The sequence below is a fragment of the Amblyomma mixtum genome, chromosome 1, assembly GCF_055824585.1.
Source record: "Amblyomma mixtum isolate Tamu chromosome 1, ASM5582458v1, whole genome shotgun sequence".
Taxonomy (NCBI): Eukaryota; Metazoa; Arthropoda; class Arachnida; order Ixodida; family Ixodidae; genus Amblyomma; species Amblyomma mixtum.
The window spans coordinates 226,322,741-226,346,172 of record NC_143012.1 but is presented as its reverse complement, the minus strand read 5'-3'; the positions used below and the strand labels follow the sequence as shown (position 1 = coordinate 226,346,172).

General features: G+C 48.8%; 1 non-coding gene across 1 annotated transcript; it reads left to right on the top strand.

Moving 5' to 3' along the window:
• Nucleotides 1–975: 975 nt before the first annotated feature.
• On the top strand, nt 976–1,047 carry TRNAN-AUU (transfer RNA asparagine (anticodon AUU)). The gene has a single exon. It is a non-coding gene; the product is annotated as a tRNA-Asn (tRNA).
• The last annotated feature ends 22,385 nt before the right edge of the window (nt 1,048–23,432 follow it).

The following is a 23,432-nucleotide window of genomic DNA, read 5'->3' as shown; positions in this document are numbered from 1 at the left end:
AAATCAAAGTTCCAAGCAAGTCCTGTTACGGACTCAGCTGGCTGTACAAGCACTCGGGTGTAATTACGATGAATTTAAGCGAACTGAGCATTCTGTCGCTGTATTGCCCCTTATCCTAGAGGGCTAAAAAAAAGCAGGGCCCGACTTTCATACAGCGAGTGAAGCTGCGCCTTTGAAGAACTTTTCTGAGGACAAAACCCCTATCGTGGGGTATTGTCAAGTAGGAGAGAACTACTCGTCCGTTGGGGACCTGCTCTCTTTGCCTGTTCTCCGTTGGGGACCTGTTCTCCGCTGTCTTGAATGCTGCTGTGCATTGCGGCTTAACTTTGTCGCCGGTAAGGGGCTTTGGTGGCGGCGAGGCCACTTCGTGGTTTTCCTTACTGCCCTTTTTCGCGCTCTTAATTACCCCGGCCACTTACACTGCCATGGCTTCACAGGGCTGACAGTGGCTGCACACTTTCTAGCACACTTTTACACACTTGCTTTGCAAAGGTAAAACAAGTGACACATACACAAAAAAAACTGTGGCCACAGGGAAAGACTCGTGCGAACTAAAGTAAAGAACAAAGTTGATGAAACTTGTCCTCATCCGTGCTCGTTTTATAACTTATCCTTGAATCGCCCACTACCGCCGCCGCGAGTTCTCACACTGATCAGTCATGGTGGAGGTGTTTTAAGCAGACATAACCTCACCAGCGAAAGTGCGAGACAACAGTAAAAGAAGAACAGAGGACAACGTTTTCCTGTGTTCTTCTCTTGTTCTCTCGGTTCTGGCAGCCTTGGCGCCATAGGAAGCATAAGAGGGTTCTCACGCAGCTTCCACCCTCTCCGTTCGACGACGTTCTACGTCACACCTGCGGTAACTCAGGACGTTCTACGTCCGCCGCTTATGAACGTGGGTGGCGCTGACGAACACTCTCAAGGTTAGGTTACTTGTAAACATAAATACCCCCGAAAGCAGAAGGTTTGACAGCCGTCGCCGTAGCTCAGAGGTAGAGCACCGGACGATTAATTTGGAGGTCGTGGGTTCGGATCCCACCGGCGGCATGTGGTTGTTTTTTCTTCTGCTTTTCTATCAATTAGCTTTAAGCAATAACATATTCAGTAATATTCTAAATTGGTCAACCCCACAAAATAAATGAATTAAAAAAAAATCCCCTGTGCCCCTTGGTTTCTCTGGCTGCTGGCTTCTGTCATATTTATAACGAGCCCCTCATTCCCCTTCCCTTGTTTGCTTTTTTTCCGGTGAAGATATGTCTGGAGAACAACAACTGGCCTACATGGGTACATCGTTACAGTGCTTTAACCACACACGCCCATTAGGTGAAGGCGAGAGGTTGGGCAAAGCTAGCAGCTCACTCCCTTAGTTTAGTCGTCAAGGGTTGCGAGAAACAGAAGCGAAGTTTTCAGGAGCTAGCTGGACACTGTAAACCAACGCGGACATGAGCTGGGCTAAAAAGAAGTACGCTTGCCATATCTCATAGGGAAAACTGAACATCTTCTCAAACAGAAAGAGAAGCGGAAATATTTGCAACGGCAGCCAGTAAAGACGCTATGGGAGAGAAATGCGGGATGCGGAGTCCTCTCTAACTTTTCTTAGAGGAGACGTCCAGCTTCAGGATAGCGATTCTTAAACTTGCCCGAACGCTCTTTTCAGAACACGGCATAGAACCATCGACTCCAACTGCAAAATGCTTTCAGTGCTTACGTCCCCTCAATACTGCGTTTTGCTTATGAGGAAATAAATTTCAAGAACACAAGCTTTACCCAGATTTCTGATATATGAAGGCAAACCAGGGCTTGATGATCAGATTTTTTTGGACCTAATTTCGCGTCCGTACGGCTCCGAGTCCGAGCTCCCCTTGTCACCCCGGTGTTTACCAGCGCAAACTATACGCAGAGGCAGTAGTTAGAGAAGGGTTGATTCATATAAGTCAACTCGGCTTGGAGCAAGAGCAAGACAAAGATCGAGAACTAGTAGACGAAGCAGGAATAAGTAACCTGGATGGAGTCCCTAAGTTTATGTCAGAAATTGGTAGCGATGAATTTCTGCAGCAACTCTTTCAGTGTTTCAAACGAATAGGTACAAACTTTTGAATGGTCACAATTGTTTAGCGCGTTAATCCCATGCTGTTGTCTGCATAGCTGTAATTTCCTTTGGCTTGCCATCAGCAAGGCGAACACAGCGACGATACCATAAAGCGATAGGTATTGTGTATCCTGTCCTTTTAGATTTTGTTTTCGCTGCTGACCTGGACTTACCCAGCTTTGCTGTATGACGTAAAATGAAATGTAATTGAACACCGTGCCAATTTCCGGGCATAATGACGATTCAAGAATAGATTGCCAGCTGATCATTGTCTGCTACTGTTGTCAAGTAGCTGCGAAGGGTACGCAGGAAGAATATATGGCGTGACTATGGGTTCAGCAGGTAGACCATGAATGCTGAATCCTGGTTACTTCTCTATATCCTGGCTCTTTCTTGCCGAACGGCGGCAGCGCGTCTATTTTGGGCCTAAACCGGTCGCCGCTGGATGCTTGTCAGCGCCAAACACATTCCGACAAAACTTCGGCGCTTTTCCAAGGGAAAACTTCTCTGATGTATAAACGTCTAGATGTCCTCATTCGTTCGCTATGAGACAATTGCTGAAATGTCTGGATATCGGTGGCGCAGTCGCAGACTAATGAACCCTGCATGACAGGAGAACACCCAAAGAAGCCAAACAAGCGCGCCCTCCTCAACGGGTTATATAGCAGTTTGTGTGTTGTTGCTATTTGGTCTTTCGCCCTCATGAGTTTAGAACGAACAATCAAAGAGGAAGCCTATGGCCGCCTTTCTTACGGAGCTTTTTCTCCTCTCCACACCGGTATTTTTCCCGCTCCTGTGCCTGTGGCTATTATAACCAGCTTATATCGAAATAGAAATCATATTCAAGGAAACCAAGACTTAACTGGAAAACTCACCTGAAACTAGCGAAGTCGGTCTATACAAAAATTGTTTTGACTGTTTAAGTAAGGCTTATATTTTATAGATTTTACCACCTGTATGTACCGGCGTAGGCAAAGATAAATGGTAAGAAAATAGCACAGCTGATCCATTCTGCGATAGTACAACGCTGAAACACAAGGAATCTCGAACAAAACATGAAGCCTGAAATAGCGTTTTGCACTTACAATAAGAAACATGGAGATGCCGGCAGCTGATGCGTCTACTTATTTTACCTGAAAAACGCCCCACTAGGCTGTACAAAAACCCAGCTTTAGCGACTGCAGTGAAACGGGGCAGTGTCAACTAGCACACACACCCAAAAAGAATTCTCCAAGGGCAAGGCATCTTTACGATCATTTTCATTGTAATAAAGAGAGTTGGGGTTTGCTGCCCCAGCGGCTAGCGCCGACGAAGGAGACGAAGAAGATACAAGACGAAGCTGACGAAGCTCGGGAGCGCGCTTGCGAACGCTGGCCTGCTGAGCAGCACCGTTTGAACAAAGATCGGCCGTTCACACTAATTGTGCGAATCGTCTCATTACACTTGGTGGAGGTGCTGCCTGCTCTTCCCTTGATACGCCACGATGCCCAGGCTACCAGGCTCTACCACGACGACCGACTCCTCGGCCCAGCCCGTTCCCACTGCTGTCGTCTGTTCCGGTGCCGTCCGTCAGCGCGACCCTACGCTCTTCAGCGGCACGGACGATACCGACATAGAAGATTGGTTGGCTTCCTACGAACGCGTGAGTGCTTACAACAAGTGGGATGACGTCGTTAAGCTCACGAACGTCATCTTCTACTTGACCGATGTCGCCAACTTGTGGTTCCGCAACCACAAAGCGGATTTTACTACCTGGGCGGCTCTAAAAACCAGCCTGACTGACGTCTTTGGCCGCCCCGCTGTCCGAAAACTTCGTGCCGAACAACGTTTGCGCAGTCGTGCCCAGCAGAACGGCGAGAATTTCACCAGCTACACCGAGGACGTAGTTGACTTGTGTAAGCGGCTCAATCCATCCATGAGCGAAACTGACAAAATACAACACATTCTGAAAGGCATTGAGGATGACGCATTTCAAATGCTGGTGTCAAAAGATCCTCAAACCGTCTCCGACGTAGTCTCTTTGTGCCAAAGCTACGACGAGCTCCGCAAACAGCGTCATGTCACCCGACGTGCCATTTGCCCGGACGACAGCCTTTCCAGCTTGGCGGTAGGCGGTCCTGCCCACGATCAGCCGACACTTCTTCAGCACATCAAGCAGTTTGTGCGGGAGGAGGTCGCTCGTCAATTATCGATAGTTACCTGCCAATCCACCCCAACGCCATCGCTGTTACCATCTATTCAGCGTGTCATCCAGGAGCAGGTAGCTGAGGTCCTGCCGCGCACTAATCCACCCCCTCTTGTCACTGCACCGCTGACATATGCAGAAGCAGTCGCCCGGCCACGCCCTCAGCCGGTTGTGCCTGCTTCTTCACCACCTGTAACCGTGTGCCCTCAGCGGCAGCTCGCCCCTGCACTGCCACCCACTCACCATCCTCTGCCTCGTACCGGTCCCCGCCCTATGAATCCGTGGCGTACCCAAGATAACCGCCCGATATGCTATGCTTGCGGTCTCGCTGGTCATGTGGCCCGCTGGTGCCGCAAGCGCGGATCCGGTTCTCACGACTACGGGCGCCCGCCGACTTACGACGTTCCGTTGCCTTCCGTACCTGTCTCTTCTGCTCTGCCTCCTCAGAATCCCTCCCCGTCTAGCTCCGACTCCTACAACCCCAGCCATCGGTCGCCGTCTCCTCGACGCCGTTCGCTCTCTCCTATGCGCCGCCGGTCACCACCCCTCCAAGCGGAAAACTAGGCGCCGCAGTTCCGGAGGCAAGAACTGCGCCGTCAACGACCGTCTCAAGCCCTATCACCGCTCCTACGAAGGTTATTGAAGTGATAGTTGAAGGTGTTACTGTTGATGAGCTCATTGACACTGGTGCTGCCGTGTCCATCATTGGTCGCAACTTGTGCCGTAGACTAAAAAAAGTGATGACGCCGCTTTCGGACCTTTCACTTTGCACCGCCAGCGCTGACCCCATTCGCCCTCTGGCAGCGTGCACTGCCCGCCTCGTCATCCATGGCCTCTCATACACCATTGAGTTCTACGTTCTCACCCGCTCCTCTCATGACATCATCCTCGGGTGAGACTTTCTGTCCGCGCATCACGCCATCATTGACTGTGCACGTGCTGAAATTAATTTGTCGCCGCTGTGTGACGCTCTTCTGGACGCCTCCCCTCTTACCGCCGCGCCTATTCTCGCCGCTGACGACGTCGACGTGCCAGCTTTCTCATCTGTTCTCGTGCCGCTGACTTGTGCTGCCCTCTCTGACGCTACTGTCCTTTATTCACCCTCTCCTCTTTGTGCGCACCGACAATCTGCCATGCTCCCTCATGCCGTGCTCACAGTTTCTGGTGGTTGTGGTGACCTGTACGTCGCGAACCCGTTGCCTTTCCCCACCACTTTACTTCGGGGAGAACCGCTTGGCACAGTTGATGTCATCGATCTCGAAGACGTTTCTCCTGTCCTTGATGACCCTGAGAGCCCACGACATCAACGCCCTCACTCTTCCCGCCGACATCGCCGACCCGTCCTCCTCGGATATGTTTTCTGATTCTGTCGATGCCGCTCTACCACCTCACCAACGCACCCAGCTCATCGCTTTGCTGCAGCGCTTCAGCGCATCCTTCGACTCCCCTCAAGCACCGTTGGGTCGTGCAGCAGCCGTTCGCCACCATATCGATACTGGCACCCATGGACCCTTGCGCCAACGCACCTACCGCGTCTCCTCCGCCGAGCGCCGCATCATTGATGAACAGGTGAACGACATGCTACACCGCGGCGTGATCCAGCCCTCTTACAGCCCGTGGGCTTCTCCGGTCGTGCTCGTGAAGAAAAAGGACGGCTCCATTAGATTCTGCGTAGACTACCGCCGGCTAAACAAAATTACTGGGAAGGACATCTACCTCCTGCCTCGTATAGATGACGCGCTGGATTGCCTGCAGGGAGCGGAGTACTTTTCTTCGTTGGATCTGCGCTCTGGGTACTGGCAGGTGCCGATCGCTGAAGTCGATCGCCCGAAAACAGCTTTCATCACACCTGATGGGCTGTATGAATTTAATGTGATGCCCTTCGGTCTCTGCAACGCGCCTGCCACTTTTGAGCGTATGATGGACAACATGCTCCGTGGGCTTAAATGGCAGAACTGCCTCTGTTACTTGGACGATGTTGTCATCTTCTCCCAGAATTTTCCTTCTCATCTTCTTCGCCTCGAGAGTGTTCTTCGCTGCCTCAGTGACGCTGGCCTGCAGCTAAACTTGAAAAAGTGTCGCTTCGGCGCTCGATTGCTGACTATCCTAGGCCACGTCGTGTCCCAGGATGGTGTACTCCCGGACCCTGCCAAGCTCCGCGCAGTTGCTGATTTCCCGAACCCACATCCCTGAAGGAACTCAGAAGCTTTCTTGGCCTTTGCTGCTACATTCGCCGGTTCATCAAGAATTTTGCTGCCGTTATCGCCCCGCTGACGCAACTTCTCGCTGGTAGCCACGACTTGTCGGCTTGGTCCCCTGCATGCGACGAAGCTTTTGCAACGCTGAGCCAGCTCCTCACCTCTCCTCCGATCTTGCGCCATTTCGACCCTTCCGCGCCTACAGAACTGCACACAGACGCCAGCGGAATTGATCTCGGTGTTGTTCTAGCTCAGCGGAAACCTGGTTTCAATGAGTACGTTGTTGCTTACGCCAGCCGTGTGCTCACAAAAGCGGAGACTAATTATTCCGTCACAGAAAAAGAATGTTTGGCGATTATTTGGGCGATCACAAAATTTCGTCCTTACTTATATGGGCGCCCGTTCGATGACATTACCGATCACCATGCCCTTTGTTGGCTGTCGTCACTCAAAGATCCATCTGGCCGCCTCGCTCGTTGGGCTCTGCGTTTACAAGATTACGACATTCGGGTCATTTATCGTTCCGGTAGTAAACACTCCGACGCCGACGCTCTCTCGCGCTCCCCTGTGACCTCTGAGCCTGACCCACCATCTATTTCCGGCCTCGCACCTTCTCTTTACTCTACTGATATGGCTTGTGAGTAGCGCAAGGATCCTTGGATTACTTCTCTTCTGGATTTCCTAGCCAACCGCTCAGCGCGCCTCCCTTCTAGAGCGCTCCGTCGTCAAGCCCATCACTTTGTCGTGCGTGACCAGCTGCTGTACTGTCGGAACTACCTCCCCGATGGTAGGAAATGGCTGCTCGTGATTCCAAGGCATCTCCGCTCCGCCATTTGTGCCAGTTATCATGATGACCCGCAATGCGGTCATGCCGGTTGGCCAAAAACTTTTACCCGCCTACGCCTTCGATATTATTGGCGGGGTATGTACCGTTTTGTCCGCCAGTACATACGCTCTTGCCTGGAATGTCAGCGTCGCAAGAACCCACCACCGCACTCACCTGCTCCTCTGCAACCTTTACTGTGTCCCGTCCGGCGATTTGACCGTGTTGGAATTTACCTTTATGGCCCCCTTCCCTTCACTGCCGCCGGCCACCGCTGAATCATCGTCGCCATTGATCATCTCACGCGCTATGCGGAAACTGCACCGTTACCAGCTGCGACCATCTCTGAAGTAGCCGGTTTCATACTTCAGAACATCATTCTTCGTCACGGTGCGCCTAAGGAATTGCTCAGCGATCGGGGTCGCGTCTTCTTGTCCGGCGTCGTGGAAGCCCTCCTTCGGGAGTGTCATATCGTTCACCGCACGACGTCTTCGTACCATCCGCAGACCAACGGCATGACCGAGCGCTTTAACCGGACCCTCGGCGATATGATGGCCAAGTACATTTCTGCCGATCACTCAGACTGGGACCGAGTTCTCCCTTTCGTTACCTACGCTTACAATTCTGCAACGCAAGCCACTACTGGTTTTTCCCCGTATTTTCTTCTCTATGGGCGCGAGCCTTCCTCCATCATGGACACCATACTCCCTTACTGCCCCGATTTGTCCGAATTGACCACCGTCTCTCAAGCCGCTGCGTACGCCGAAGAATGCCGTCAACTGGCCCGTTCCTTTACTTCTCACGACCAGCACCGTCAGAAAAGTGCCCGCGGCGCTTCCCCCCGTCTGCCGCCGTCTTATGTTCCTCAATCTTGGTTTGGCTTTGGGTGCCCTCCTCCAGCTTGGGGCAGTCTACAAAACTGCTGAGCAAATACCAAGGCCCCTATCGCGTTGTTCAGCAGACATCCCCAGTTAACTACCTGATCGATCCCCTCACGCCTTCGTCTGACAATCGCCGCCGCGGCCTTGAAATTGTGCACCTAGACCGCCTGAAGCCCTACTACGACCCAGCTATCGTCTAGAGCCCTTAGCGCCTTTTCACCCCGGGGGTATTGTAATAAAGAGAGTTGGGGTTTGCCCCAGCGGCTAGCGCCGACGAAGGAGACGAAGAATATAGAAGACGAAGCTGACGAAGCTCGGGAGAGCGCTTGCGAACGCTGGCCTGCTGAGCAGCACCGCTTGAACAAAGACCGGCCGGTCACACTTATTGTGCGAGTCGTCTCATTACATCATAAATTTCAGATGATTTGTACTCATCTTACTGACTACAGCCGAAGCGCATCCAAAGTATGAGATGCTCTGCAGAGCTATGCCGATGCTTCCCATTCGTATCGGCCGCCTATGTCCGTTCCACGCTTTTTATGTAGCCTTCACCGATAGAGGCCTGGTGATGACAGTGTATAAAGGCAGCTTGCTAATAGCAATGCTAATAACTCTACCTTGAAGGGCACACTCAAGGGATGAAGGCCTGTACACCAATTCTCGTCACTAGTTTGTCGCAGGGCTATGAGAAACTTGGGAATTTGTTACTGTTTTAATAATGTAACAAGAACAAATATATTTACGAAAGTAAAATGACGGTATGCACAGAGAGAGACAGCCGAAGAGCAGAACAACAATTGAGGCGAGCGTCCCAGCACCAGAACACGCACTTCTTTCTCGTTTTCTTCCACGTACACACTCAACATTTCGTCCTCGTCTTTGCCTCCCGTGTACGGCCGTGACGATATAGGTAACGCGATATGCTGAAGTGTTTCGTTATTGTAGCTTCGTTATTGTGTTATTGCCGAAAGCAGACAGCGCTTTGCAGCGGCTATTGCCGAGTTGCAAATTACTAGAACAAAAATGCTTTGGCAATGAAGCCACTTAGTGTATACTTGGAGCTAACGATATTTACTTCTTTTAACTTCCTGAAATAAATGCACTTTCTTCTGTGTACACGTTGACGTTTCAAGCGTAAGTGAGGTGGGTTCTTATGCTTTTCGCCCTAGGATGGTCACAAGTCATCGGCTTTTAAACAGCTGTACAGTAGTTTCCTCTTTTGATCGTGTAGAGAATAATCGCTGACGCTTGTCACTTGAAACGGGAGTTAATTAATAGCTGTATTTCACTCGAAGTTGCAGGCACGACTAAATTCTTGCTTGTCACCTTGAACAGGATTTTCAATACCGCGCTGCGCTTAAGCAATTTGGGTTTCCCGGTGGCACACTCCTCTTCCTCATAGCCTTTAAAATTTTCCATTCTGCGCTGCCAGACAACGAGCGAGAAACACCGAGCGGGGGGCCCGTGATGAACAGCACTTTCTTTGCTGGTGCCACAAAGACAGTCTCGCTAACGGGATAAAAAGGCGGGCCGATCTATAAGAGAAAATTGGAATGAGCGGTGCTCCGCGCAAGAGTATATGAATTTGGGTGTCTGTTTGAACGAGAAGCCTACGACGCGGACAGCCGCAAAAGAAATAAGGCGCCGTGCGAGGCTGGACTAGAAGTAAATAATGGGCTCATCAGTTCGCGAAGTCATGCGAGAACACCGAGGCTGTATGTTGCATCGTGTTCAATTTACGGCGGTGGCAGCATTTGATATACGCGCCAGCGTTGCATGTCGCCCCATATTTTACGTGGCGGACCCGGACCCGTAATCCACTTAGTGGTTTGTGTTGGCTGCTCTCGTCATTTCGCTTGGGACGCTAGGCGGCAAAGCTGTCGGCTCTGCATTCGTACGAAAGCGCCCGAATTCAGCGCCGCCTGATGTAGCGGCTTCGTCCGTCGTGCCTGCAGCATTAGTCTGCAGCAGGGCTATTTGGATACACACTGTCAGGACCAACATCAACTATTTATTCTGCTGTTACAAGTCACGACTAAGCAAGCAGTGCTGCTTATGTTAAGAATTTTTTTGTAGTTATTTATTGAGTTCACTGCCAATCATGGACAAAGGTCCACTTGTGTCGGGCAGGAAACTGAAATGTAAATATGCAGTAAGTACCGCGTGCATATATTTCGCCTACATCACTTGGTATACATGCAACTCAGGAGTTTTAGGGTGTCGCCAATGTAGAGAATTGATCTTTTCTCAACATAAGAAAAACGCTAAGCGATATACAATGCACGCAGTCTAACATCTGCGGTTACAAAGCACAACGGAATCTTACGCATAGCAGGGATCGAGCTTGTAAGCGCTTGGCTTCTGGCGACAAGTAAAGGGCATAATGGGTGGTTACATGGCACGATTTGCCTAAATACGGGATATTATGTTAACACATGCAAGTAGTCTGCAAAATCCCGTCAATGAAGTGACATGTGAATAAGACACGCATTCTTTTCTCTTTTGAAACAGTGACACTAGCAAACACTGGAAGGCCCTGCGATTATAAACTTCAGTTATCTATAAAGCGCAGTGGACGCAGAACCTGCCGGAAAAAGTAAGAACATTTACGGTGCCGTAATACCCGCAGTCATCCACTCTTTATTCCTTCTAGTTAGAGGCGCGTGTGCGGACGTGCATTTGTACGGACTTCCAAGCTACGAAAATTCTGTTATTAGTGATCAAGAAAATATTAATGCAAGGGCTAAGAGCATAAAATCACCATCCTGTGATTTTGAATACCTATGAGCAACCTAACGGACAAGTTGCTTTCTTAAATCAGAATCATGGGTTGCACGTTGTAATCGTCAGTTTTCCTAGACAAGCTGGATAAAGTGCGAAGTAAGTTTGCAAATGAAAACAAGAAAACCACTCTAAAGATTTGCACGCACAATGGCATGCGCTCAGCACCTCTTCTTGAACAATCAACACACCTTGTACGTGTACTGAACCAGCCTGATCCCTGGCCTCAAACGCATTGATTGCTCTCGCCGAGGTAAGTGAGGCCGATGAACCAGATGTGAATTGTGGGAGAAAGAAGCGCTGTAGTGACTGATGGCCTGACCGGCCATTTTTCAGAGCGATATAGCGGAAAAGTAAAGAGTGCTAGAAGCACGATGAAGAAATATGTTGAATTCTTTTGACACCTTACTGAAAAAATAAACTGTGCGGCTAGAGAAAACGAGAACGTGAGTAGAGCAATGGACATACGACCGGCACCCTGGAGTTTATGTTGCTAGCTGGAAGAGCACCCGGGTGTTCAAGACCCGTAATCGTCTTCAGTCCTCGCCCTGTGCATTATGAATGAACTTTCTCATCTAGAACCAAGAGTCGGGCGCGCAGAGGAAAGAGAAGCTGGAGAAAACTTTCACTGTGTTAGATCTTTGCTTGTCTCTGGTGGCGAAATCAATTGCTTGTGTGCCTTGAACGTAATTAAGGTCTTAGCAAAGATTACGTGAAAAGATTTTTCTATTGTGTTGCCTGTATCGCTTGATAATTATTGTACCACTCCGGTACTATAATGTAGAAAGAGAACGACTGCCAGTTTAATGAAGTTCCCTTTATTCATTCACTTGTTGGTATTTTTATTTTCCTTGATTGCTCTGACTAGGAAGCTCAAGTCTAACAAGAGAACTTCCACGCATCACTGATTGGTGCGAGTACCGTGGCTTGCAGCCTATGCGATTCAGTTTTTCGTTTTTGTAAATATTAGCTTACCTGTTTATACGACTTTATCTTGCGTGATGCCTTCCTGTTACAGTCTTTTCAAAGGTGTAGTTGGCTGAAACCAAGAATTCCGTTTTTGGTAACCTAGCGTACCAATATGTGCAGTGACCGAAAGACCAGCATGCGTTTTCTAGTAATATGTTTCACCTTTTTTTCAATCTTGGAGAGCTTGGAAGCATACAAGATGCGGCAAAAAGTATGCGCTAGTGTACTACCCCCTCAAGCTGGAGTGTTCGCGCTGAGTGTGATTTAAGTATTACCAGGTCATGTGTCCCAGGATGTTGTCGTGACTTGTCTCGAGTGGTTTTCGTGGCCGCGGTTTATTGACGGCGCAGTTTTTCGACTGGCCGTTTTCGGTTGCAGAGGGGCGAGAGTCGGTCGCACAGAATCTGCTGACTGAGCCCCTAACCCGAGCCGCTTGAGCAAGCGGGATGTGCTCCGAAAGGTTTCGGCATTGTAGTGGGCGCTCCGTCGCTGCTTGTGAGCGCTCTTCCTCGAACAATGCATGAGGGAAACAGATGGAAGCCGTCGCCTGCTTTCCAGTCCTTTTTATGGCCAACGAAGGACCTTCTATTACAGCACAGGGCCTTCTCTTACTCCATACCTCCTAGCCGGAAATGCCTAGCAGTCCTTGCTGGTTAATTTGCTAAACTGCCACGATTAGCTCGACCAGTATTGTCTGTGGTAGTTAGGAAAGCCTTTGCGCCGATATCAATAATTTTTTTTTTACTTTTTCAGTGTTGTCCAATAGTGTGCAGCTTTTGTTACTTTTTCAGGACCAATTACAAATGGTTTGGTTTATCGGGTTTAACGTCCCAAAGCAACTAAGGCTATGAGAGACGCCGTAGTCGAGGGCTCCGGAAATTTCGACCACCTGGGTTTCTTTAACGTGCACTGACATCGCACATCACACGGGCCTCGAATTTCACCTCCAAAGAAATTCAGCCGCCGCGGCCGGGATCGAACCCGCGTCTTTCGGGCCAGCAGCCGAGTACCATAGCCAGTGAGCCACCGCGGCGGCCAATTACGAATAGTACACTGAATATGATAAGTTGGGAAGTAGTGTCCTGTATTCCAAATTGACTTTCTTAATAACCCTCATTGCTACTTCATACTCCTATGTCGAATTGAATACTAAACTATGTTTTTTAAAGGTGATCTTTGTACCATTTCCTAATCGTTGCTGTTGTCAAATTGTGTTTGTTGCCAGAATTCATAACATATGTAGCCTTTATTAATAGGGAACATGGGCCCTGTCAAGCCGCGCTTTTTCCGGCTTTTTGCCCATGTTGCCGACATTGTGTACACATGATGTCAAATAAATCTGTCTGTCTGCCTGTAATAATTCTTCCCTGTGATCCTGTCGTATATATTGGTACCAATTACCAGGCAATATATTGACTAGCTTCGGTCATTTTTACTAATCTCGCATATAAGAAAAATAATTCTTACTCCGACAAGATTGCATTCAATAATGAAATAGTGAAACAAGCATAAGGTAGCGCACGGACGGGATAGGGTAGGATGAGGAATTTGTGTTCCAAGGGAAAGTACATCTGCATACCGATAGAGGAGCAGAAATATCATTTATTCATATTGTTGTGATTGCATTTTGTTTCACAGTGTTTCAATGTCAGCGCGAGCGAGGTAAATTGGTGAAATAGTCGATAGGTTCAAAACTTTAGGTAGGTAGTGTCCATTCACGGACTCTATTTAGGTTCACTGAAAAGAAAAATGTAGGGTATAATCGGTGCTACTCCAGAATTAACGTACTGCAGGAATGCACGCGGGCGCTGTCGTGTTTTGTTAGGTGCACATAGCGAGTACTGCGACCAACATGGTTACTAAGCCATCATTTATGCACTCCTCTTGTTACATGAGTAGTCAGCACTCATGTGGCAACAACGATGATGGAGCGCTTACGTCATGTCTCTTTTAAGTCGCTTCCTTTTCCCGGCGTCGGGGGAAGGGGAGGGGGGGGAGAGGGGTTCTTTTTGTGTGAAAGAAACCTATTCTAGAAGGTGTCGGCCAGGGGAATAAAGAAAAGAGAAGGCCAGCATTCGCGTAGGAACAGGTAATTAATGCACACAACAAAGCGAAAAAAGAGGCAAGAACTATCACATACTCTAGAACAAACTCGCACACTCAGCCCACAAACGCGTGATCGAACGATAAAAATAACTCAAACCCGGGAGGGACACTCTGTGCGCCCCAAAGGAGTAAATAGTCATTTTTTAGTTGAATTGAAGAACATGATGAAATGTTGCTGGCCTGGCCACTTTAAAGGAGGTAGAATGAAACGCTTTCGAATTTCACTTTGCTCATAGTGCGGTTGGCCTGCCGCTGACAGTCAATGCACGTCAGTGCATCGTACTAGAGAGATAAGCGCAGTCGCGCTTGTGGTCAGTTGCAGCAGATGCGGTAAAAGTCGACGGGACTGCTGCAAAGCCAGCTGAGCCCTTCCGAGCCGTGTTGCCTAAGCGGCGGATGTGCACAATGCATCGAGATTGGGCACCCTCGAGCACCTCCGTCCGTGTGGCATTCTATCTCATCCGATCCACGTCAGCGCACGCACTTTTGCTTGTAATTTACTTCTTTTGCTTACTGGCCGCTTGCGCGTTTATTTTTCCTCTATATGTTTTCTGCATCGACCTTTCTGCCTTCTTGGAATATGACAAGAAACAATTTGTAAAACATCCGTGCCACCGCATCCTTATTGTGTAGGAAGAAATACCATATAGAAGCATAAACTTCAAACCTTGCGGCTCTGTGTGAGTGGTTAGAACATCTGCGTACTACCCAACAATAGTGGATTCGAATTGCACTGTAACCACTTTTATTCTCAGTATTTCACTTTCGCTAGTTTCAAAATCCTGTGGACCGACGCAAACTAGAAAAACAAGAATTTTCAGACAAGAGAGCGCTGCAACCGCAAGCCTTTTTCTGCCTCACAGCTTCACACCGCCGAAGCTTGGACTCCAGGAAGGTGCCAGTTGACGTGTAGTCTCTGTCTCCGACGTTTCCAACAGCTCTGAGTTTTTTGTTCGGTGCTGCTTGTCTGTGTCCCTAAGGCGATGCGCGATGCTTATCGAAATATGTTCAACTTAAATAACCTCAGTAGGCCGGCTTAGCCACTTCATAATGTCCACTGTTTTCTTTTTCATTCAAGTTTTCACAAACGCTGAAGAGGGCTTAGGGTCGTAACTTTGTTGAAACATGTGTCTAAATCCCAGAATATTCACGTGCCTATAGAAGCTAAAACCTCACAATAATGTCCTTATCATCCTCTCCGGTCGTGGTACCTTGAATTCAGTCAAGGAGAGAAATTCCACGAGCGGAGAATCAGCCCCGTGCCATTACATGCTCGCCTCTGTGCTTTAACGGCGGAAGTTCATAAAGAGTTCCGTTTAAATATCGTTTGGGGAGACGTATACGGCAAATCCCATCATTCCCCCACGACAAGAGATGCGATTCGTCTAATGAAATTACTCTTTCCAATTCTTCTTCTATTGGCACCATGTGTTCCTTTACCTACATTTTCGAGAAAACCCAAACCTTTTCACACCTGTGTGGGTTTCGAGCTGGGCTCTTTTCGCTTAGTTCAGCACGTTGCACATGACATCTAGGAGTGCATGGAGTTACTACAGAGCTTGATAACCGGGCCAAAACGTCGGAAATGTGGATAGCAGTCAGTCCAGAGCTTCCTAGGCACGCGTGAACAATGTCTTTGTCGACCACCTGATTGGTTGTTCTGGCGTGTTTCCCGCGATGATCGAAAAACCAAATCTTCTCTAAACCTAATCGCTTCAAAATTTGTGAAGCCTTGAACTCGCCTACTTTATTTGAACAAAAATAGCGCAGTAGATTGGACCAAGAAGAGAGAACACACAGTCACAGGCGCCAGTAAAAGATGACGTTGTTCCATCCCAAAGTTGTGGCCGCGCATACATGCCGTTTTAACAGGCTTGATGACGCTATGGTAACCTCAAATTCCACCCACATCTGACAAAAATATGCAGCAATGTGTGTAAACCTAGAATATGCTACCCGAAATGACATTATGGAAATAATAATTTACAAAAGACGGAAAATTAAGGTAATGAGAAACAGAAATGAAAGGACGAAAGGAAAAAAACACCTGAAGGCAAACAGTAACGCCCCGAGCAAGTCCTTGCGGAAGAAGAGGGAATTAGTGCATCATAATAGATTCAGAAATAACAAAGAGATCCCTTATACTAGTGATAGCTTTAATTGATATCTGAACTTGAAAATTTACCTTTTTCTTCACTTCTCAAGAGAATTTTATTGGACCCCATGGTTACACGATAAGGGACCACAGTCCCTCAAAAAATACAAGAGTACAGTTCGCGACTAGTGTCGCTCGATTACGGAAAAGCGATCACTGAAGACACGATGGCGACTCCTGTCGCCCTGCAAACAAAAGTAATTCACTGCACGTAATAATGTCCACAGTGTCCATAATGGCATCACTCGGTCCAGGCACGCCTGTTGGAAGAGGCGCGCCCGAACCCGCTGGAGCAGGGGGAACATGGCTCGCTGCGGTCGGCCCTGTAGAGACGCGACGCCACGCTGGCGCCACAACACAAAAGCGTCCACACAAAGGAGCAGGCCCACAAAAAAGTCGCGCGGCCTAGTGCGCGCGTCGAGAGTTACAAAAAACATGCGGGACAAAAGTCTCCAAAAGTGCGCGCCACGACGCACTCGAACATGGCGTGCTCGAGGGTCTCGGTCGCACCGCACTGGGGACACCGCGAAGAAGGAGCGATACCCCACGCGGCGATGCGGACCCCCGTCGGAAAGACACTCCAGCCTCGCAGCCAGCCGAAGTCGCGGACGTCTGGTGGTAACGTGTGTGACGTCAAGTCCCGCCACCGTACCCGCCTGCTCCGCTGTAGCTGGTCGGGTGTAGCCTCCTGAATTGCCAGGAGCTCGTAAACGCGCGAGGCCTGCGTCTCAGAGACGTCGACCTCGGGCAGGGTGGCGGTGAGGGACTCGGCCGTCCGGCAGACATACCGGAAGAACCCCGGCTGCTGTTCGGCTGAAGGACCTGTGCAAATACCTTTTTCTTCACTACTCCATATTCCCCGTTGACGCACCGCAGCAGTCTGGCACCAATACATTTCATGTGTCAATCAGATTCAAAAGAACAGTTTAATTCAGCAGCGTTAGCTATGTTATAAAATTTATGTTACTTTCTCGGTTACTTTCGGTACATGGTCAGCCTCCCCCCTCTCAGCCTCCTTCCGTTTCTTCTCTGTTTGTGTTATTCGACTTTCATGTTGCTGATGTTAAATTTCGTAAACATGGGTGAAAAATACAGCTTAAATGCAACAACCTCGTGCTTTCCACATTGCGTCATCGTATTTTCCCCTTTAGAGGAGCAGACATGTGAATTGCAGGTAGATCACGATATGAATTCTCCGAAAGTAGTTATCAAGGAGAAAAGTAATTCAGGCAGGTGTTTAGAATCCGTCACTCTGGTCACCGTCGGATGGAAAATTCGCTTGAAAGATACCTCGCCAAGATTTATTAAGTTATAAAGGAAGCGGGCAGCCACTGCGCTCCCCGCGAAATCGTCATTCGCATGAGAGCTCCATTCATTCAGAAGCAGCTCGTACACCTCCTTCCTATTTCCATTTGCTCCATATGCCATTACAGGCGTTTAAAAAGAAAATCGCTTCCGGGGTTGTGATCGTTCAATTCAATTTTATTCTGGGAAAAACATTCTCCAGGCAAATCTCGAAGTAACCTGACAATCAGTTTTTCGAGCCATGAGAAAGAAGGAAGAAGAGCAGTGACGGAATGGGTGGCCGAAAACCTAAAATAAAACAAAAACAAGGACGTTAGGTAAATAAAAGTAGGGAGAAAAAGAACCTCAATATCTGAAAAAAAAAAACAGGCTTATAAATAAACATCGCGCTGCAATCCGACGCTGTAGTCTATTAGGTTGCTGGGAGCCACAGCTCGAATTCCCAAATACCATCGAGGGGAAAAATTCTCCAGTTTCATCGAGGTCCCGCCGTCCGATAACAACCAGCGGTGGGGTTAGAAGGTTGGCCCGTCTACTTTCCGGGGCAGCGGTAGCGGAGTCGACGGAGTGGATCCGGTCAGTCATCGTAAACGTAGCGCAGTTAACGGTTTTCTCTTCCACTCCTCATCCGTTCCTTCCTACTCCATCGCCTCCCACTTCTCCTGATGATGATGATGACGTCCTCGGGCTGAATGGCACATACCCACGGCGGGGGATTGGCTTCTGCTGTGGCTGCACTCTCGTCTTTCTTTCCTTGACGCAGAGCCTTTCCCATGAAACGCCTCGTCGTATATATTTGCAGCGGTCCTTTTCGCTGCCTCCGACCAGTGCTCTTACCACGGCCCAGTTCATCTTTCCCCGGGGTGCAGAAAGAGCGCGACAGAGAGAGAGAAGAACGGCCATCAAGGAAAGCGTGTGTGCGATGTGAAACACTATTAACGCCTCCCTTCGACTCAGCGCAGAAGTTCCGGTGCAGAATCTTTACATGGTGTTCTGAACGAGTAACTGCACATATGAAGTGAACGGGGCTGCGCCGAGACGCAAGGACGAAGCTTTTTTTTTTATTGGCATTTACATGAAAGGATATGTTGGTGCTTGATTATGGCACGGGAAACACCTTTGAATATAAGTGAAGAATATCACTGGAACCGGCGACATAAAAACTAATGATATAAAATGCGGATATGCTATAAGCAATGATATGGACTAATCTCAGAAGACCGTGTAAATACCGAAAATTTAGGAAATCAAAAAGAAACAATAAGCTGCAGCAATAATGATCGCATTCAGCTCATACATAATAGGTACAGATATAATAATTGCCAGGACAGTGGACAGCACCTGCGGAGGCGCACAATCTGAGAACTTACTATTAACGCGGGAAAGTGTGAGACTATCACTTTCGTGGTGAACGAACTTTTTCTTATTGGCATAGTTGGGCTTGGGGTCTATGCGTGTAGTGTGCTGGACAAGGCCGTATAAAGCTGCAAAAAATGTACTGTTTTTCGATGCTCACATCGGTGTGGAAGGCTTCATTTCGATATGATGCTTTCCGACGTAGCAGCATCTAAGGATGCATTTATAAAGTAGCGAAAGTAGTAATGCGGAACCCCCGCGTTATGCCTTAGAGTAGTATGTCGGGTTCTTCTCCGTGACTGAAAAATTAGAAGCAATGCAAATTGCGCTTCGTCTTTCAAAATCACCTTAACATCTGTACCAGTTTGGATCTGTGAGATACTTAGCACAATCAGATGACTACGTAAAGTGCAAGTTTCAGTTCCGTTGGCATAAATTATGCAAACAGTGATGTTTAAATGGAGACGTCTAGCAAGAGTGTTTACCAAATTAGCCGCAGAAGGTATTCCAAAGGAGTAGAGAGTACCCGAAAGCGATGTGAATGTTGCCAGTATATTAGTAGCCCAGGCATCCCAGACGATAAGAAAAATTTAGCGGTGAGCCTAATGAGGGCAACATTGTATAAAAATCTTCGGCTTACAAAATATCAGTCGTCGACGGTAGCAGTTTAGAGAAGCTGCTTCACGGGTGGCACTGGTATTAGGGCAATATAATCTTTCTGTATTATAAAATCTAGAAAAGCTGTTAGCGCGTTCTCCGGAACATCTGTTTTTACAGAATTCCTAATGATAAGCTACAACGCCAGAACACAGCAGATTTAGTCAGATTCTTGTATTTCAAAGCTCGATCTGAAAGTAATCTCTTTGATCACCTGATATCGCTCCGAAGTATAGTGTGTGCTGAAAACCCGTCTGGCCGGGGTGGTACATGACGAATAGAAGGCGCCGGCCAAAAGAAAAGATGAGATGACGTTTCGGCTCCCTCACGTGAGCCTTGTTCACAATTAGGCATAACGTAGCTGCATCGTTTATTTATACACGCCGCATGAGCGAACCCAGGCACCTGGCGTAGATTGGGGACAAGTTTCCGTCATTCCGATTAAGCCTATGCGCTGTCGTTTGAATAATCAGAGATTCCAGATAGAACCGTGATTTCTTGTTCCTTTATTTTGCGATCACACGTGCTTCTGCACAGTTTATGTTGTGTGCGGCGGACACCGAATGCTCGGCAAGTGCATTTTGATCTGCGCGCCGATTTTTGACGCCACTCTGGTGATCGCGTATTCTTCGCTGAAAATCACCTGACTCGCCGATGTACACAGATGGGCAGATCTATACCGGTCTGAAAGCTGATATAGAGATCTGGTTGGTTGGTTTATGGGGTTTAACGTCCCAAAGCGACTAAGGCTATGAGAGACGCCGTAGTGGAGGGCTCCGGAAATTTCGACCACCTGGGCTTCTTTAACGTGCACTGACATCGCACAGTACACGGGCCTCTAGAATTTCTCCTCCAAGGAAATTCCAGCCGCCGCGGCCGGGATCGAACCCGCGATTGATATAGAGATCTCAAGTCAGTTCCTCAGAGTTCGGAAAAAAATATAAACTCTCAAGATATTGCTAGTAAAAATCTGTTGCAGCAATATTGAACGCTAAACGTTGGCATATCATTCTGGCTGATGACACAAGGTTAACCAGTATGTACGAGTATGCCAGTACGTATGAGTGATTAAAAAAGCTAGGCCAACATAGGCATCTTTCTGAATGGCCCAGCCAACTGTGGCAAACAGTGGGGGAACTCTGACTAAAATGGCCCATATTTGCCATGATTCAACACTGACACAGCCAGCAATAGCAAATTGTGGGATATTTTTGGCGAACCTGGCCCGTGATAGCAGGGATATTATGACGGCACAGCCAATACTAGGCAAGTCACGGACAACCAGGGCCCTTCAGTGGATGTGTGAAGGGGTAACTAGAGAAGTTTTAGAATGTCATGAGTTTAAACGTGCCGAATGTGGGAAACTTTCGGGTAAAGCGTGCGAAATATTTTTGCGTAAGCATTTCAAATGGTGACGCAACTACCGACTACAGCGACGTTGGCGTTCCTGTTTCAGTGCAGTGCAAAGCGCCGGGCAGAGGCCGCAATGATGACGTCACGTGCCGCGGCGATAAAGATTCAGCGCAGAAGTGGTTGTTTCAAGGACGAATACGAATGCCGTCGAAGGTGAAGCCCATGAAGCATTGTTCTGGCGGTATCGTAAGACGCATGGCAGCATGTAGATGAAGGAAGCGAACACCTGAAATTTCGGCAACAATGACGTCATCGCGAGTTTCCCCGTACTCCTGTAGTGCTGCGAGGAGAAGCCTGAACACCATCGCAGTTTTATTCGGTGATTAGGCCACCTTTTTCAATGCTAGCTCAAAACTACTTTCCATGCTTTACCATGAAGCTTCGTGGATACGAACTCTTCAGTAACCTCGAATTCACAAAAAACCATTTCACCCCTTTAATTAGCGGTACAGCCAATATCCAATACTCACTGGCAACTGTGAGTCTGCTTAGCGCCATGCATTGTCAGCAGATTTCTAATATTGCCCAGGTGCATGTGCTACCTGGGTATCGCACATTGCCTCAAGGGAGAGCTTAAGTGCAACCTGAAGTTTTTTTACCGTGGAGTGGTGTGCAAAAAAATCAATAAATGATACCTGTAAAGGGTGCTTTGTTGTTAAATGTGGGTTAGTGAGGAGAAGCACACCATCTAAAAAAATGGCTGAGGCTTAGCTAAGGTTAAGCCTAGTCAGATGCGAAGCATATTGGTGGCTAGGCTTGGTAATACATGGCTTTGCTTGGTTGAATACTTGGTCATTTTAATACAACCACTAGAAGCCTTCGTCGTGGGGGAAGACAACGGCATGGCTACAGCGGAACGCCGACTAACCCCGAGACGCGCGTTGGGTGAGCGCCTGGATTGCCACGGAAGCCGTGTCTGCCGGCCCGGTGGAGCGAGCGTTTCACCTACACCGAGTGTGAACGCGCGTTCGAAATGCGCGGGAATGCCGCTCGAGGACATTCCGGCGTCTGTGCGATGGCATCGTTCTCCCTCTCCCAGCGCGTGACGGCGATCTGTCGTGACGTCATGTGTCACGTGGTATGTCACGTGGTGTGACGTCACTGTACCACGTGGTCTGCACGGCGTGCAACCACAGCGACGGCGCGAGGTGGACCCCCGTCTACCTCTGTCGTGACGTCATGTGTCACGTGGTATGTCACGTGGTGTGACGTCACTGTACCACGTGGTCTGCACGGCGTGCAACCACAGCGACGGCGCGAGGTGGACCCCCGTCTTTCTCTGTCGTGACGTCATGTGTCACGTGGTATTTCACGTGGTGTGACGTCACTGTACCACGTGGTGTGCACGGCGCGTAACCATGGCGAAGGGCTGTAGTGTACCTCTAGTAATATGCTTCCCATAAAAAAATAGAGCCGCCGCGATGGTTCAGTGGTTATTACGCTCGGCTGCTGATCCGAAAGACGCGGCTTCGGGCCTGCTTCCGCCGCTGCCGAATTTCAATGCAGTTTAAATTCTAAGGCTCGGGCACTATGGGATGTCAGTGGATGTTAGAGAACCACAGGTACTCGAGATGTGCGGCGCCCTTCACTACGGCGTCCTTCGTAGCCTGTGTCGCTTTCGGACATCAAACCTCCATAAACCTAAAGCAAACCTAAAACAGCACTTCAAGATGTTTTTGGCTGCTTCCTGTTGCGGGGCTCTACGGCCCCTTTTTACATAAACTGTGCGTGCAGCCTTCCAGTCATCAAGCAGCGAACGGGTGCAAGGTAACTGCACATGACAAAAGTGCTGCTCGCGAGATGTGGCATCTGATCCCTGTGCGATCGGTTGATGATGGCGGCGATAGCAGGCGTCTGGCGGATTTGGGGGGTAGCGCTGCTGGCGAAATGTCATCCTTTCTGCGGCCAGCACGAGTCATAGCGATGTATATGGACGACGGGGCGACACCTTACCATGAAGACAGAAGACGGAAGCGGCGTTTCCGAAGACGGATTAGCTGTTTGGCGAAAGTGCCTGCTCTGGGAGAGGGTGACAGCTGTTTCCGACGTAAAAGAAGCTTGCGACGCGGGTAAACACGCAGCAAGTTCGACAGAAAGGCTGCGCAAGCAAAGTGCTGTGCGTTGTCGGTGCACATTAAAGATCCCCAGGTGGTCGAAATTTCCGGAGCCCTTCACTCCGTCCAAATTTCCGGAGCCCTTCATTCCGGCGTACCTCATAGCCTAAGACGCTTTGGGACATCACACCCCAATAAACGAAACCAAATCTTTTTCAGTCAACCCAATTCAACGACGAAACATCGCAGACTGAGTGGAAAGAGTGGTTTATTCTTCATACAAATGAACATGCACTGATTGACGTCATGTGACTGAATCTAGTAAGAAATAAAAGTGAGCTCTCAGCTAATGCAGGCAGGAAGCTCGGTTATATCGCACACAAAGGAGAAAAGTGAATGTAATCCAGATGGCTTCATTGTGTGTGGTAAGTTGGGTTTAGAAACGATCTACGTAAGAAAT